Below are 14,247 nucleotides of genomic sequence, written 5' to 3' on the forward strand. Positions count from 1 at the left end.
AAGAAAATTTCCCTCTTGCCTCTCTTCTCACCTTCTAGCAGCATCCGTTATGTGCAGGACGGACACCAGGCTCCAGACGGGTTCCTTGGCTGCCTCTGATGGCTCGCAGCTCTTTCTCGTCCCTTCCTTTCTGCCTCACGGGCTTTTTGGATCTGCAGCATCTCCCTGATTCTAGAGAATACCTGTCTGGCAGAGGGAGGAGGGAGCTCTGTCAACTTTCAGAAAAGAGCCAAACCAGGTTCATCATCATAATCATCATCAACAACAGCATCTTTGAACTGCAGAGCTGTTGATCCTACGGATCCAGAAGGGATCCTACGGATCACCAAGTCCAGCCCCTCTCAAGGAGGCCTGTGGGGGGGGGGGGAATCAAACTTCCAACTTATATCTCCACAGCTGGATGCCTAAACCACTGAACTATCCAGCAATTAATATGCAGTGGCCAGATTTAACCAGCTCTCCTCAAGATATAGTTGCTCTTACTATCCTTGCCTGACAGGTAACTCTCAAAGACAACAATCCACAAGCATGGTGGAAGACGCAGTGATTCAGAGCCAGGCTTTCAAGAGTGAAGGGCTCAAAGCCTTGGCACGGGCCAGGAGAGATCAACCTGACTCTTCCACTTTCCCCCCACATTCCTCTTGGTTCAGCCTCCAGTTTTTACTGCTGCTCTGCGTTGGACGGTGTGCCTTTTGGAAGGCTCTCATCTACATGGACTCCATTAAATCCTCACCCATGTGCATCAGCAGACGCCTTGCCTCTGCAGACCGATTGGCCTGATCATTCCCTTGGTTTGGAAGCCTCCTCATTTGGAACAGGCCTTTCCCACAGATATTTAAGAATATGAACCCAGCCTTGGTTGTGTGGACCTGCACTTGTGCAGTGGTGGCCCCAGGCTGCCTGCTCATCCACCTCCTTTGGTTCTGCTGAAATAGCACGCCCTTGACTTATCTGTTATTTGTTATGTGTAGAACGGTGCCTCTGACACTTGAGAGCAATCAGAACACGCCTATGCATGCGGCGCTCCGGCTGAACTCGGGTGCCCCAGGGCACACGGGTAGAAGGTTGCTATAGCTTTCCAGGACAGTGACAGGGTGAGCAGATTTATAGTAGGAATCCTGCTCTGATGGAGTAGCTGTTGACTAGGCTTCCATGGGGCGAATGCGTTCTTTGCTGCCACAGCAGGTTTTGTTGCTTGGCTCCAAAGCATGAAAGAAACCGTGGAATTCACCACAGAGTGAATGATGTTGGCACGAGAAAGGCTGGGAGTTGACTACCCTTGGCAGTCAGTGGAGACGGTGGGGGAGGGACCTATGGAGAGCTGGGGATTTCTTAAAGGCTTGTGGGGTTCTTGGGAAGGACGGCGAAGGGGGCCAGGCCTGATAAGTCTTAAGGAGAATTTTTATGATCAGGAGATGGCGAGTCGATTATGAGAACCACATTGATTGTGGTTTAACAGCTACTGTGTGCATCAGATCTGTACCGCTCACGCTCCTGCCCCAAAGCCTCTATCAATATGGTTCTAATAATCAAACCAACATCTCATTAACATAAATAACTGCCTTGTTCAATTTGGGAGAAAGCCTCGACAGCCTTGTAACTGGGCTGAGCAGGAACACTAATTGCTTGATTAGAAAACTTTTCTGCAAGTTTAAATCCTGAAAGCAAGGGACTTGGCTTGACACCCGTTGCTTCCTGGCTTCTGGACCTTCGTCAATGAGTCTCTCCTTGGCAATTAGCAGCATGCCTTGTATTCAGTCTGCAAACAGGACAAGCTGGGGCCTCGAACAGGCAGCAGGAGGCAGATGTGCCGAACATCCGGTTTCCCCAAAGCAAGCCCCCTTTTAAATAATTTACTTCTGAGTAGTCAATAGGATTGGGTGCATGATGCAGAGGGACTCCCACTAGCCCTCTCCTCTTTTGCCGCTACATCGCTCAGTTGATTCAACGCTGACCAGTTAGTTGGTCTCCAAAGACCCCCCAGATCCTTTTCGCAAGGCAGCTTTCTCCCTTCTTATATTTATGGGTCTGGTCTCTCCTGCCTAAATGTAGAATTGTATGGTTTTTCTTTGATGAAACTTAAAAAAACAACAATTGGTTTAGTTCCCCAATCTAGTTAGGTCATCTTGACTCCTGATTCTGTGGCCTGGAGTATTAGCTGCCTCTTCTCCACACCTCCAATCCAGGTCATTAACAGAGATACTGAACTCCACTGGGATGAGGAAATCTGTTCGCCCCCCCCAATGGTCACTTCTCTCCAGGATGATGATGATGATGATGAGCCTTGAAATCTGACATGTTAAGGGTGAAAAAACCCTTCCATCCTCTTCCATAGAGCTGGGCAGGTGATGCTGGCCCTGAAGGTGGAGCCAGAGGGGGGCTCCTGGAACGGAGGCAAGAAGTCCGGAGCCCCAGGCCAAGGGGGGTCAAAGTTCCTCCACGGAGCGTCCAGGCCTGGCCCTGCTTGACAACAGGCAAACCGATCCGTGTTGGAGCAGCCCTGGTTGGTAGTGAGAGAGAAAGAGAGAGAGAGAGAGAGAGAGAGAGAAGGAGCATCATCTCCATTTATTTTATTTTTTTATTTTTACCCCACCCCTCTAGACAACGTCTACTCGGGGCAGCTACAGGAGCCCAGGTTCAGCGCTCTAATCCCCTCCTCCTCCTCCTCCTGTTTGTACTCATTTCCCGAGGGCTTCAGAGAGAGTCTTGTCCTGGGAGCAGGACTCTTAATGCGAAGCAAACAGGGGGTCGTTTCAGCTTCTTTCAAGACAATCACGCTTGATCGGGCTGACCTCGCCATTCCTCTTCTAATTCTGCAACCCGGATTTGGGTGTGCTTTAAGCCACCTGCCAGGGAAAGTATCAGCAGAGATTCGCAGCCCCTCGCATACAGCAGGAGGGCTGAACTTGGGGAGCTGAGGGCAAGATGGGGCTGCACAGGATCAGGGAGGCAGGCTGGGCACCCCCCTGGACCCCCTGCTCTGGGGGGGGGGAAGCAGGGGGCCCGCAGTGGCCAGGGTGGTGGTTGTGGTGGTGGTCTTGTCTCCAGCCAGGCCTGAGAGCCTGGCTGCGCCCTTTGACTCGGGCCCTTGCAACAGCCACCTCATGCCTCTGTGAGCGTCCGCGCTCTTGTGCCCTGCCTTCACCAGACAGAGATCCTCCTTCTCGGTCTTCCTCCTGTGCCCCCAAGGTAGCCGGCTGAGTGGGGAGTGAAGAGGCACCGTCCCGGTTGGGGGGGGGACCCTTCCCGGGAACGTCTCTGGGAGGGAAAAGCCCTCCTTACGTGCCAAGGGCAGCCTTCCAGCATTTCAATCAGCTTGCTCTCATTTGCCGCTTTTATTGTTTTCGTTGGCTCTTAATGTGTTTTTATTCACTGCTGCATTTGTCCGTTTATGGCTATAACCTTGTTTATAGTGCTGCAATTTTATTTTATGATTTGTTAGCTGCTCGGAGACGTGTGCTGGAGAGGGGTATGCGCAGTCAAAGCTCAAATGAGCAAAAGATGGGCTGCAACGGAGATGCGGGGGTCGCCCTTGAAGGTGGCCCCACAAACTGCAGAGAATCCCGTCTCTGGACTCCCTTCAAGGGGCCGTTTCTTATCTTTCTGATGTTTCACAAGCTTACATAACATATATAGAGAAAAGGTCAGGATTCTATTTTCAGTTCCCACCTTAAGGGTGGGTGAGTCCAAGCATCTTCATTTGAATCAGCTTTGTTTGACTTTCTGTCCTATTTATACATCAACATGCAAATTATTCTTGGTTAAATTCAGATACTGGCTTTAAAAAAAAGATGGGAACTGCATTACAAAACATGGAGGTGTGTGAAAATGGAGTGGAGTCCGCATTCGACTAACCGAATGTACTAACTGACTTGCCAAAAATTCTGGGGTTGAAGAAAATCCTCCAACCGCCGTCCACGCGATCCGTGGTGCGAAGGTCTGTCGCTCTGTACCGTGGCAGCAGAGAACCACCCAGTTTCCTGCAGCCGTCCCAGATTGGGTGGGGGCAAGGTTGTGCGAAGCCTCGTTGATTCAGAGGATCCGGTGACTGTTGGGTTGCGGGTTGGGCTTTGCTGCCGGCAGGGGCCAATTTGTGCCCATTTCTTTCTACAAGGCCGTGGGGGTCTTCCCCCCCATCTCCTTCCCCCACCTCCACAGATATAAGATTTGGTTCTGAAGCCCTGCTTTGCAAGGCAGAAGCAGGAGGATCCCTGGGATGAGCAGGGTGTTAAAGGTAATAAGATCTGGAATCTCCTCGGCTTGGCCTAAGCTGTTCCTTCTGCTCTCCACCCAGCCCTTGACACTCCCTTCCTCCTGGCAGGCTCCTCCGTAAATCCGCCTAAATTGAGAGATTCACTCTTCCCTCTTGGAAGAGGCTTTTGCTGACGAACATTTCCTTTCCTTCAAACAGAAGTAAAACAGTGGCAGCTAAATTCTGTTACTCTTGACAACAGTCGGTTCCCAGCGTTGGCTCCTCTTTGAGCTGCTAAAGTCTCTCTCTCTCTCTCTCTCTTTCTCTCTCTCTCTCTCACACACACACAGAGAGAGAGAGAGAGAGAGAGAGAAAGAGAGAGTGCAGAGAGGAAGGGGATGCAGAGGCTACTGCCATCTGGGGCAACTGGCACATCTGGAAACAAGATGCCCAGGCCATCCTGTGCCCAACAAGAATGAGATCTTCACACAGATTATTGCAGCAACGTTTACAGCAGGGGGGCAGAGAAGTGGCCCATATTTCACGGGCTGCAAGCTTGATGAAGGGTTGGCTGTATCGTTATTGCTTGAGAACTAGGGTCTGCACAGGCCACGTGCCGTCTCGATTCCACTTACACCCCTCTCTCTCTCTCTCTCTCTCTCTCTCTCTCACACACACACACACACACACACACACACACACACACACACACACACACACACACACACACACACACACACACACACACCCCTCTCCTTGGGTGTTTCTCTTGAGGGATGCCTATTCCAAGAGGTGCCAACCTGCAAGGCTGCCCAGGCCTCTCAGCTGGCAGAGGGCTGGGCTCAGGTGGCAAGCCAGCCAGCTGGACTCAGGGCAGCTCTGCTCCTCCCGCCAGCTGGCTCCAGGCCTGGTGCCACGGGCAGCTCTCTCCAACCTGGCTCCCTGCTTTCCCTCTGGCCCTCGCTGCTCCCAGGGGTGGGCGTGGGGTGTGTGTGCATCGACAGAGTCCAGTGCCCTTTCTCGCTGTGCACCTGTGCTCTAGGGTCCTGGAGGGTTCCTGACCCCCAACCACCAAGGCTGTGTGGCTCAAAGCCCAGCAACACGGAGAGGAAGGGGAGGGCCCTTTTGGCCACTGGGGAGAGGCAAGATGTTGCTCCAAGAGGCACTCTGGGTGCTTTGGCGCTTCATCCCAGTCTCTCCAGCCACGGTTCATGTCCTTCCCACTTTGGGGCGGGGCCTCCTTCCTGCTTTTGGCTGCTGCCTTTGGGGCTCCCATCTGCCTCCTTTTTCTGGCCGTGACTCCCTCTTTCTGACCACCTTCCCCCTGGCGCCACCTTGCCCGTCCGCTCACCAGCTGCTTCTCGGATTCGTGTCCCATCAGTATGACTCTGACCCGAGGTCTAGGCTGATCTTCAGCCCTGCTCATCTGTTCCTCCCCCCCTTGCCCTCTGGCCACCTCCTGGCTGGATGATTTTAAGCACCAGAGTTTTTATTGGGGTGCTTTCCCCCTTCTGGGTGGGTGATGGGGAACAAGCGAGTAAACAGGCAGGCTGGAAGGAAGCAGACCCTACCTGATATCTGGCTCCCTTTGAGTGCAACAGGCAGCTGCTTGCGACCCCCAATGGCCCAGATTAATCTCCCTCCGGTTTATGGCTGAACTTGATCCGCACAGGATCTCATCTTTCTACGGTCTGTCTGTCTGTGGTAGTGCTTTCCCCATTTGGAAGGAAGTGGAATAATAGGTCCAGATGATGTGGGCAGATTCAAAGGGACAACACATGGCACATTTTTGCATCCACCCTGTTCCGGAAGACTATCAAAAGTGGGGCCACAGAAGAAAAAGGTTCCCCACAGAAGAGACATAAATCAGGAGAGCAGGGGTTTCATGGAGCAAGGGGGAGCAGGTGGGCTGCTAAGGGCTTAGAGATGTCTGCTCCCCGTAGATCAAATGCAGGAAGGCCTGGCTGGAAGGAGGTTTTAATTCCAGATGGGGCTGAAAACCAGAGGAAGCTTCTGCCAGGGAGAAATACAGGCAGTGGGAGGTGGGTTGCTCCTCCGGGACAGGGCACAGCCAGAAATGGAGCAAGGGGAGGGTCTTTCCTTCATTCCGCCTGGCCCCAAACCTTCTGTGAAGAATGATGGCCTTTCCACCAAGGCCCCTGGACTCACCCCCCAGCCCCTGACACTCTGGGCTCCATCCATCCAGGCCAACATCCAATATGCCACCGTGTCTTGATGCAAAACAGTCTGTCTGTCTTCTGCCCAAGCTGGGCCGTCTTTGAGCTCTGCAGAGAAGGAGACAATCTTTGAGCCTTGGAGTAAATCTTTTCCCCTTACTCCCCTTCAACCCCAACACCTTTTTGGAGAAACCACAGTCTACCCAAGGAAAGACATATCTACCCATTTTCCTTCCTTTAACAGTCAGGTTTTAAAATCTCAACCACTTTTCATCCCAGATACAAAATTTGCAAACTGGAGTGAATTCTGATGCAAAAACGATCTGAAACGAAATTCTTACCTCTCCCCGGTTCTGCAATAGAGGTAGAGAGCATGGAGCCTGTGGGCTCTGGGACCCCACTCCCTTTTCATTCCGATGCCACAGAATTGCAACAGCAGGTTTTTAAAAAGTGGTGATTTATCTTTACAGCAGTGTCTGTCTTCAAGCTGAAGGGCCCTCGTGGAAACCTGCCGGAAGCACAGATCATGCCGAAAACAAGAGGCACGCTTCCTGTGTGCCTTGTTTTACAACTAAATTGTACCCCCCCACCCCCACACTCCGGTGATACAGGAGGGGCAGCAGCAGCAGCAGGAGGAATGTCCAGTGGCCTGGTGGCAAATGTGGCCTTGTGGGGCCAGGAGTGCCTGCCTGAACTTGTCCAATCCATCAGCCTTAGTACAGCTCCTTTTTCCTGAAAGGGCTCCCACAGGCCAGGCAGGTTGCTTCTGGTCGGTGCTTTGCACACAGAAAGGGACACACACACGTACCCACTCCTGCTTGAGGGTCTTCTGACAGACGCTGCAACCCCAGGGCCTCCCTGCTGCTCCAGCAGCTGCCCGGACCGAGGTGCCTAGCGCGTCTCCGTTTGGGCCCGTCTCCCTGAGAGCCAGGTTTCCTGATTAAACCTGACAGCCTGGAAGGGCCTTTTGAATTGATCTGTGATCTGCTCTTCAGGTGACCGATGCAGGAGCCCCCCCCCCGGCGGTGCCCCTTGCTGCCAATTTCCTGTCTCCGTGGCAACGTGAATGTACACATACCTGGGGTCTGTGCCATGGGAGTGCAAGGAAGTGCAAAGACGAGGAGCCTGAGAGAGAGAGAAAGGGAGAGATGATGTGAAATTGGAGTTAAGCCATGCAAGTAAGTGGAAAAAGCTCACGCCAGGGAAGCACAGCCAGCAGACCGACTGGGCTGTCCCTTTGCAGGACGATGAGCAGTGCCTTGGTTGCACCCCAGCAGGACTGGGGGGAGGTCAGGTAAGCCGGTCATGGGTGACCTGCCCGCCCAGGCCCACTGTGGAGCAGCAAAAAACAAAGGCCTCCGAGGGGGAAAGGAACCACCTCTTGATAAGCCCAAGGTGGGAAAGGCGAGAGGACGAGGGCATGCGAACAATAAGCACTTTCTCAAACCGTAAATTTGAAATGGCCTCTGCTGGAGCCAGGAAACCTGAACCAGGTCTCTGAGATATATTATCTCGGGCGCACACAAGGTCAGAAATTCTGACTCCTGCTGAAGTTCCCACCTTGTCTGTGTGAATGCAGTGCCCTCCAAGATCATGCGTGCGTGCTAGCAAAACAGACACCCACCCACCCACAAACGCACAACAAAGGGAACACATGCAACCACACATGCATGCCCTGCCGGCCTCCTCGGGGGCGCTTGGGGCATTCTCGGACAAGACCTACCAGCAGCCTGTTCCCTGCAGAGAAGCACCCGTGCCTGGCCCAGCCCAGAAAAGCAGGTCTGGCTCTTACGCGTGAGGCCTGGTAGGTTCCCCCCTCTTGGCTGTGCACCTGAATGGAGGGAGGGAGGGAGGGAGGGGGGGTACCATCTGGAGGCTAGACTCTGTCATAAGCTAGGCATCCCATTCATGTGCGCTCCAGATGAAATCAATCTGCAAACTCACTTTATTTCAGCCCCGAACTGAATATGGGCCTCATATAAATCAGTACAAATCAGACTGATTCCATTTGTGATTCGAGATTCCTCTAAAACCGGGGGCAGAGCCCTGTCTACGGGTCTTCTAGTTTTGTGGGCCTGGCTACCCATGAGAGGAAGTCAGACGGACAACTGAGTAAAGACTGGGATGTATCTAATATCGTTTCATTTCATTTTCAAATACAAGCCCTTCCTTGACTGTATGTTTTAAGGACTAGAGAAGGACCTCTGCCTAAAACATGCCAGAAGTGGGAATCAATGGGTTTGACCAATGAGGAGCCCACTTTTGGTGCTATCGGATTGTAACTGAACCGCAGGCACAGATATCTTATGAGCTCCCTTTGGCCAATGAGAGTCGTTTCAAATACCCATTTTGGGAGGCAAGTTCAAGGAAGAGAACAAAAAATTTTGTTTTTGCTGGAAAATGGCCCTTTGGAGTGATTGACCTGGACTTGCAGGCTGAAGGGAAACATAATTGTTTCACCCTTCCTTTCTTTTCTTGATTCATATCAGAACGTGGAACAATTTAGAATTACGGACTTGATTGAAATATGGATAAAGATTAGAGATAAATTAAAATGTTCGAAATCGTCGTCATTTGTGGGTCCCCAAATAAATGTTGCGTCATTTGGCTCATCAGCAAGTTTGCAGAGCAAAAGCTTCTGGAAGCCCAGCGTTGCTTCATTATCTGAACACAAAACACTTCATATTGCAATAAACAGAATTTTTTTCACAACACATTAAACAGCTCTCAGTTGTCTTCACTGCAGACAGTAACTTTGTAACGGGCTGTTAAAATTCCTATTTGTTGAAAAACAAACCATTTCGTGTTCAGATAATAAAGGATGGGGCTGTTGAGCATCAGGAACTATGATAAGGAATAGAGGCTGTTTTTCCTCTCACCAAGGCTGGCTCTGCCCTGAAGTTGGGTGAGCCCCCTCTTCTGGCTGCAGAGTGGAGAGGGCTGATCAACGGTGTCCCCCCCCCCCCCCAAACAGTGAGCAAAGGCAAGCCTGGGAAGAGGCGGGCGAGCCATCGAAATACCCCTTGTCGGTTCTCTCTTGGCAGGCCAAGTGAGTGTTTTCTGAAGCCCCAGAACCAAGGAGGCTGGACATGGCCTTAAAACCCACCGCCAGAATGCGAAGGAGCCTGGCCTTTTCCGTGGGGCAAAGCTCTGCCAGGGAGTCTCCAGGAGTGTCACCTGCCGTGCAGGGGAGTTCCTTTTCAGACCACCTGGAGAAGAGCAATGTGTCTAGAAGTTCAAAAGAAAGTAGGAACCAATCCCAACCCGACACGTTTGTCCTAATTAAGGCAGAAGGGAAAAAAAAGGGCTGGGTGGGGTGAGTGGGGAGGAAGCCATTAATTAGCTGAGAAGGAACAGTGGAGTGTTTTCTCTGAGCCTCCATGGGAGGAGTCTCATCGCCTCATCTGTGGGGGCAACGAGACTCGTCCATGGAGGACCAGATACTTCTTGGGCTTGACCTTCATCCACTGGGCCAAGTTCAGGCCAGGAAGAGACCTCCTGGATCGTTGTGTCACCACAATTTTCCGTATGTTTTGGAGGGAAGTTACTTATTATTATTACACACTCGTTCTGTAAATATCCCCCCCCCTCTTTTCTGGAACACTTTCTCACCTTTATGGTTGTGTTCTCCTTGGTTGTCCAGGATGGAACAGTGACCTCAGAAATCGACTCCAAGGCAGGCGGGGCTTCTCCGCCATACCTGAAATTACTTCTGGTTAGCTTTTGGGGAAGAAAGCAGACCGCCGAAGAATTGATGCCTTTGAATTGTGGTGCTGGAGGAGGCTCTTGAGAGTCCCCTGGACTGCAAGGAGAACAAACCTATCAGTTCTAAAGGAAATCAACCCTGAGTGCTCACTGGAAGGACAGATCCTGAAGCTGAGGCTCCAGTACTTTGGCCATCTCATGAGAAGAAAAGAGTCCTTGGAAAAAAACTTGATGTTAGGAAGGTGTGATGGCAAGAGGAGAAGGGGACGACCAAGGATGAGATGGCTGGACAGTGTCTGCGAAGCAACCAACATGAACCTGACACAACTCTGGGAGGCAGTAGAAGACAGGAGGGCCTGGCGTGCTCTGGTCCATGGGGTCACGAAGAGTCGGACACGACTAAACGACTAAACACACAGCTTTTGGGGTGGGAGGGAAGTCAAATGCTCCAGTCGGGGGGTGCCTGGCAAACAACCGCAGGGCTTGGCAGCCTTCTTCATGGATCCTGTTGGGTTGTGTTCGTTGGTCCTCAGTCTTTAATAGCAACAATGATTTCCCCCCCCCCTTCCCCATTCTTTTAATTTTGCCCCTTCTTCTAGCTCCCTGGTAAAACTGACAGGAGAGCCATCTCTTTCTGACACATTTATGGGCACTCTGATGGGCAGACATGGCCTTATGCAGATTTATGTTAAAATATTCATGGATCTTTCCCCTGCATTTATTTTTATTGATTTGCAAATGCAAAGCTTTGTTCCCCATTCAGTCCATAAACCTGACAGGGTGTCAGTAATGTCTGATTGAACGCTTTAATATACTCTCCTGCTTCTCCTCTCGGTTGGTCCCCGGCCTCGGTTCCTCTGAGGCTGGAGGCAAGCGACAGCTTTCAGTGAGAGCTGCAAGGAGAGAGACATGTGTTCGCTCACGGCCACGTTGATCCTGCTCCCCTCTTTTCCAACCCAATCGGCATGGATGGGAAGGCACGCGCAAGGCCCCTGAATGGATTTTTTTCTCCCTCCCGTCACGTTAGGCACAGAATTTCCTTCCTTCCAGAAGAAGGCTCTACAAAAAGCTAAACCTCTTTCTCCTGTTCCTCATTTTAATTTCAGCCTGTTTCCGGCTTTGATTCATTGGGGAATGGGGAGCGGGGAAGGGAAGGGAAAAGTAAGAGAAACCTGGAGCCTGAAGCTGACTTTCTGCCTCGTCCCGTTGAGTGTTTTTGCAGTTATCGCTGGAGAGAATGCCGTGACAGCGAATGAGTGAACAATGACCCAGAGCAAAGTGTGACTTCACTCCCATCCATTGTGCTGTGCATCCTTGTTGCTTTTCTTTATGTTTTGCAGGGAGAGAGGCTTAGGGCAGAGGGAAAGAACGTAAAATGCCATGTGTTGACACGCCCAAGATGGAAGATGACTTTTTTTTGATAAGTGAAAGGACTGGACTGTCATTGCTCTAAAGGGGGACCCGCAGTTGACAGAACTGCTCCTTCTCAAAAGAGGGAGTTTTCCAAATCCAGGGATAGAAGGAAGGGCTCCTCTGTGTGAGAGGGGATCTGAAAGGCCTCTGCAGAGCTGGGCAAGGAAAGAGACAATGCAGGCATGCCGAGGATCGAACAGGCAACGGACAGGAGTGGAAATGCTGGTTTCTGTCACACCCGAGATGCTGAGCGAGGGACAGCAGGAAGGAGGGTGCACTCACCGCCTTTGCTGGTTCCTTTGTCCACTGTTTGCAGCCGACACAAGAAAATGGCAGAGGGCAGAAGGCGATGCTGGGGAGGAAGGATGAGCCTGGGATTTTCAGATGGCCAGAAAGAATCGGTCAGAGCTGAGTTCAAGAGCCTACCACACAAAGGAGACCATCTCCTGCTTCTTCAAATGGACCTTTCATGGCTTCCTCCCATCGTTTAATATAATGAGGGGGTATAATTACCTCCTCCTGAAGTAAACAATCAGAAAGGGAGGAGGCAGCAAAGGCAGAGACCACAAAGGTAACTAAAATGTCACAAATAAACTTGATAACAATGAGAAGTTTCTGATTGGTCTGGGCCCCTTCCAACACCGTGATTCTGTGGTTTGATGATATATCCCATAATCAAAGAAATGACCTAATTTTGACCAATTTGTACCAGATCTTCATTGGAGTAGAATGGCCAAATAGATTTACAAACTGATGTGCATCTGGAGCAGAAACTGAATTAAATGCAGCACAAAATCCTTCCTTCCTTCCTTCCTTCCTTCCTTCCTTCCTTCCTTCCTTCCTTCCTTCTCTCTGAAAATAGCAAACTGTAAAGGTGCCCAGCACACAAACCCAGAACTTCGGCATGCTTATTCCTTTCTTTTGTCAGCATCTGGCCTGTACTGCCCTGGCAGTTGCAGGATAGGGGCCAGCCTGACCCAGGAAAGGTTTGGTGTTTGCAGGCTCAGGCCCTGGCCTGGGTAGCAGCTGCTGGGCCACTCATGAGGCTCACCTGGAAACCTGGAGGGAAGGGCTATTTAAGGAAGGGCTCTCCCTCCTAAAACTGGCCTCAGCAACAAGGGGTTTTCAGTTGTGCATCCTGCTCTGACTGCCTTGCTGTTCTTGATCTCTGGAGTCCCTGTGGTCCAGCACCTGCTCCTGTTCCTGCCTTGGTTCCTCCTGGCTTCTGCTGTTCTCCTGCATCTTGGTGCCTTATTCCAGCTCTGTGCTCCTGTGACCTGACTCCCAGCCTGGTGCTCCTGCCTCTGCCCAGACTTTTTCAGTGTGATTGGTAAGACTAACTTAGAGTTTGTTGGGGACATGGGCAAAAAGTCTTCTTGAGTGATATTGCACTTTTTTTACTCATAGATTTGACACTTGGAGAAGTCCTTCTGCTCTGCTGTGCTGGCCTGGGTCTGTAGTGGCTGTGAAAAATCTCATTTGCTGTCAACAGAAATCTGGTGAAATGATGAAACTGCCTCTTCACTCTGTCCTTATTTAGCTCCTCATACCATTAAGCAGAAAGCAAGTGTTATTTTATTCATTTCCTTGGTCCTCCTGGAAAGCGTCTCCTTGTTTACATAAATCACCAATGCACCCCTCTTCTGGCACCGTGTTTATATTTAATCAGTTGATTTGCAGGGGCTCCGTCTGCTGAGCTCAGGACCCACTGAGGATTTCCCCATTCTCTCCATCCCACCAGCCTCCTTGCGTATATGCCTAGTAAGCGGCAGCAGCAACAATACACATGCTTTATTCATTCGTTCTTTATTTATAGGACAAGCTCTTAGGTTCTATGGCTGTGCAAGCTATGAACCACGAGAACCTGCTTCCCCAGCGCATACTGGTATGTGTGGAGCAAAGACCGAGCCTCGGCACCAGCAAGGCAGCCGGGAGCAGAGGGGTGGCCGTGCTCTGGGCTTTCTGGAAAATGCTGTGTGGCTGGGTTTCCTCCTTGCCCTGTCTGGGTCTTCAGCCTGATTTTAAATTGGCTAGTTTCAAAGCTGACCATGAAAACTTCAAAATAGTTAAAGGCTCCAGCCAAGACATGAGAAGAAAGCTGAGACCTGGAGGGACCAGAGTCCAAAAAGATCATCCTCTCTATGGTGTGCCAGTATGGATGGTAATGTTAATTTTTTTAAAAAAAATGAGAGGCAGGGAATTAAGAACCCTTGGTTTGAATCCCACCCCCAGCCAAAGAAGCTGACTGGGCAGTGGAACTGGTCAAGCCACTCCTAAAGGGCCTCACTTATCTTGGACACCCTATTAGGGCCCTTATATGTCAGTTCTGAATTGACGGCAGTTCGGGCCACGCCAACAGATCAAATCAAGCCTCAACTCTTGCTATGTGCTGAATCGACTAAACTCAGGCTACCGCGTGTTGGATGTCTCGTGAGAATACAAGACTCAATGGAAAAGTGAGTACGGCTGATAAAAGTTGGAAGCAGCAGGAGAAGAGGAAGGGCCAAGGTGAGAGTGATTGATGCGATAAAGGAATCCTCTGCCAAAAGTCTACAAAAGCAGAGCAGGGTCGAGGAGGAGGAGGACTTTTGGAAGTGGCAAATTCGTAGGGTTGCCATAAGCTGGGGACAACCTGACAGCCAATAACAATTAATTCCCAAGCTCTTCACTTGGTTTGCATTTAGTTCGTGAGCAAAACGATCAGCGTCAAGGCCTTTTAAAGAGCTTTTTTCCCCCCCACTCCCCCCCCCCCCATGTAGC

The 14,247-nt window shown here is 51.0% G+C and overlaps 1 long non-coding RNA gene across 1 annotated transcript; it reads left to right on the forward strand.

The window, feature by feature from the left end:
• The first annotated feature begins 7,244 nt into the window (after positions 1–7,244).
• On the forward strand, positions 7,245–13,322 carry LOC144584476 (uncharacterized). The gene is made up of 3 exons (XR_013538741.1): positions 7,245–7,547; positions 11,415–12,058; positions 12,676–13,322. It is a non-coding gene; the product is annotated as an uncharacterized LOC144584476 (long non-coding RNA).
• The last annotated feature ends 925 nt before the right edge of the window (positions 13,323–14,247 follow it).

Source organism: Pogona vitticeps, chromosome 11 (genome assembly GCF_051106095.1).
Source record: "Pogona vitticeps strain Pit_001003342236 chromosome 11, PviZW2.1, whole genome shotgun sequence".
Lineage (NCBI taxonomy): Eukaryota > Metazoa > Chordata > Lepidosauria > Squamata > Agamidae > Pogona > Pogona vitticeps.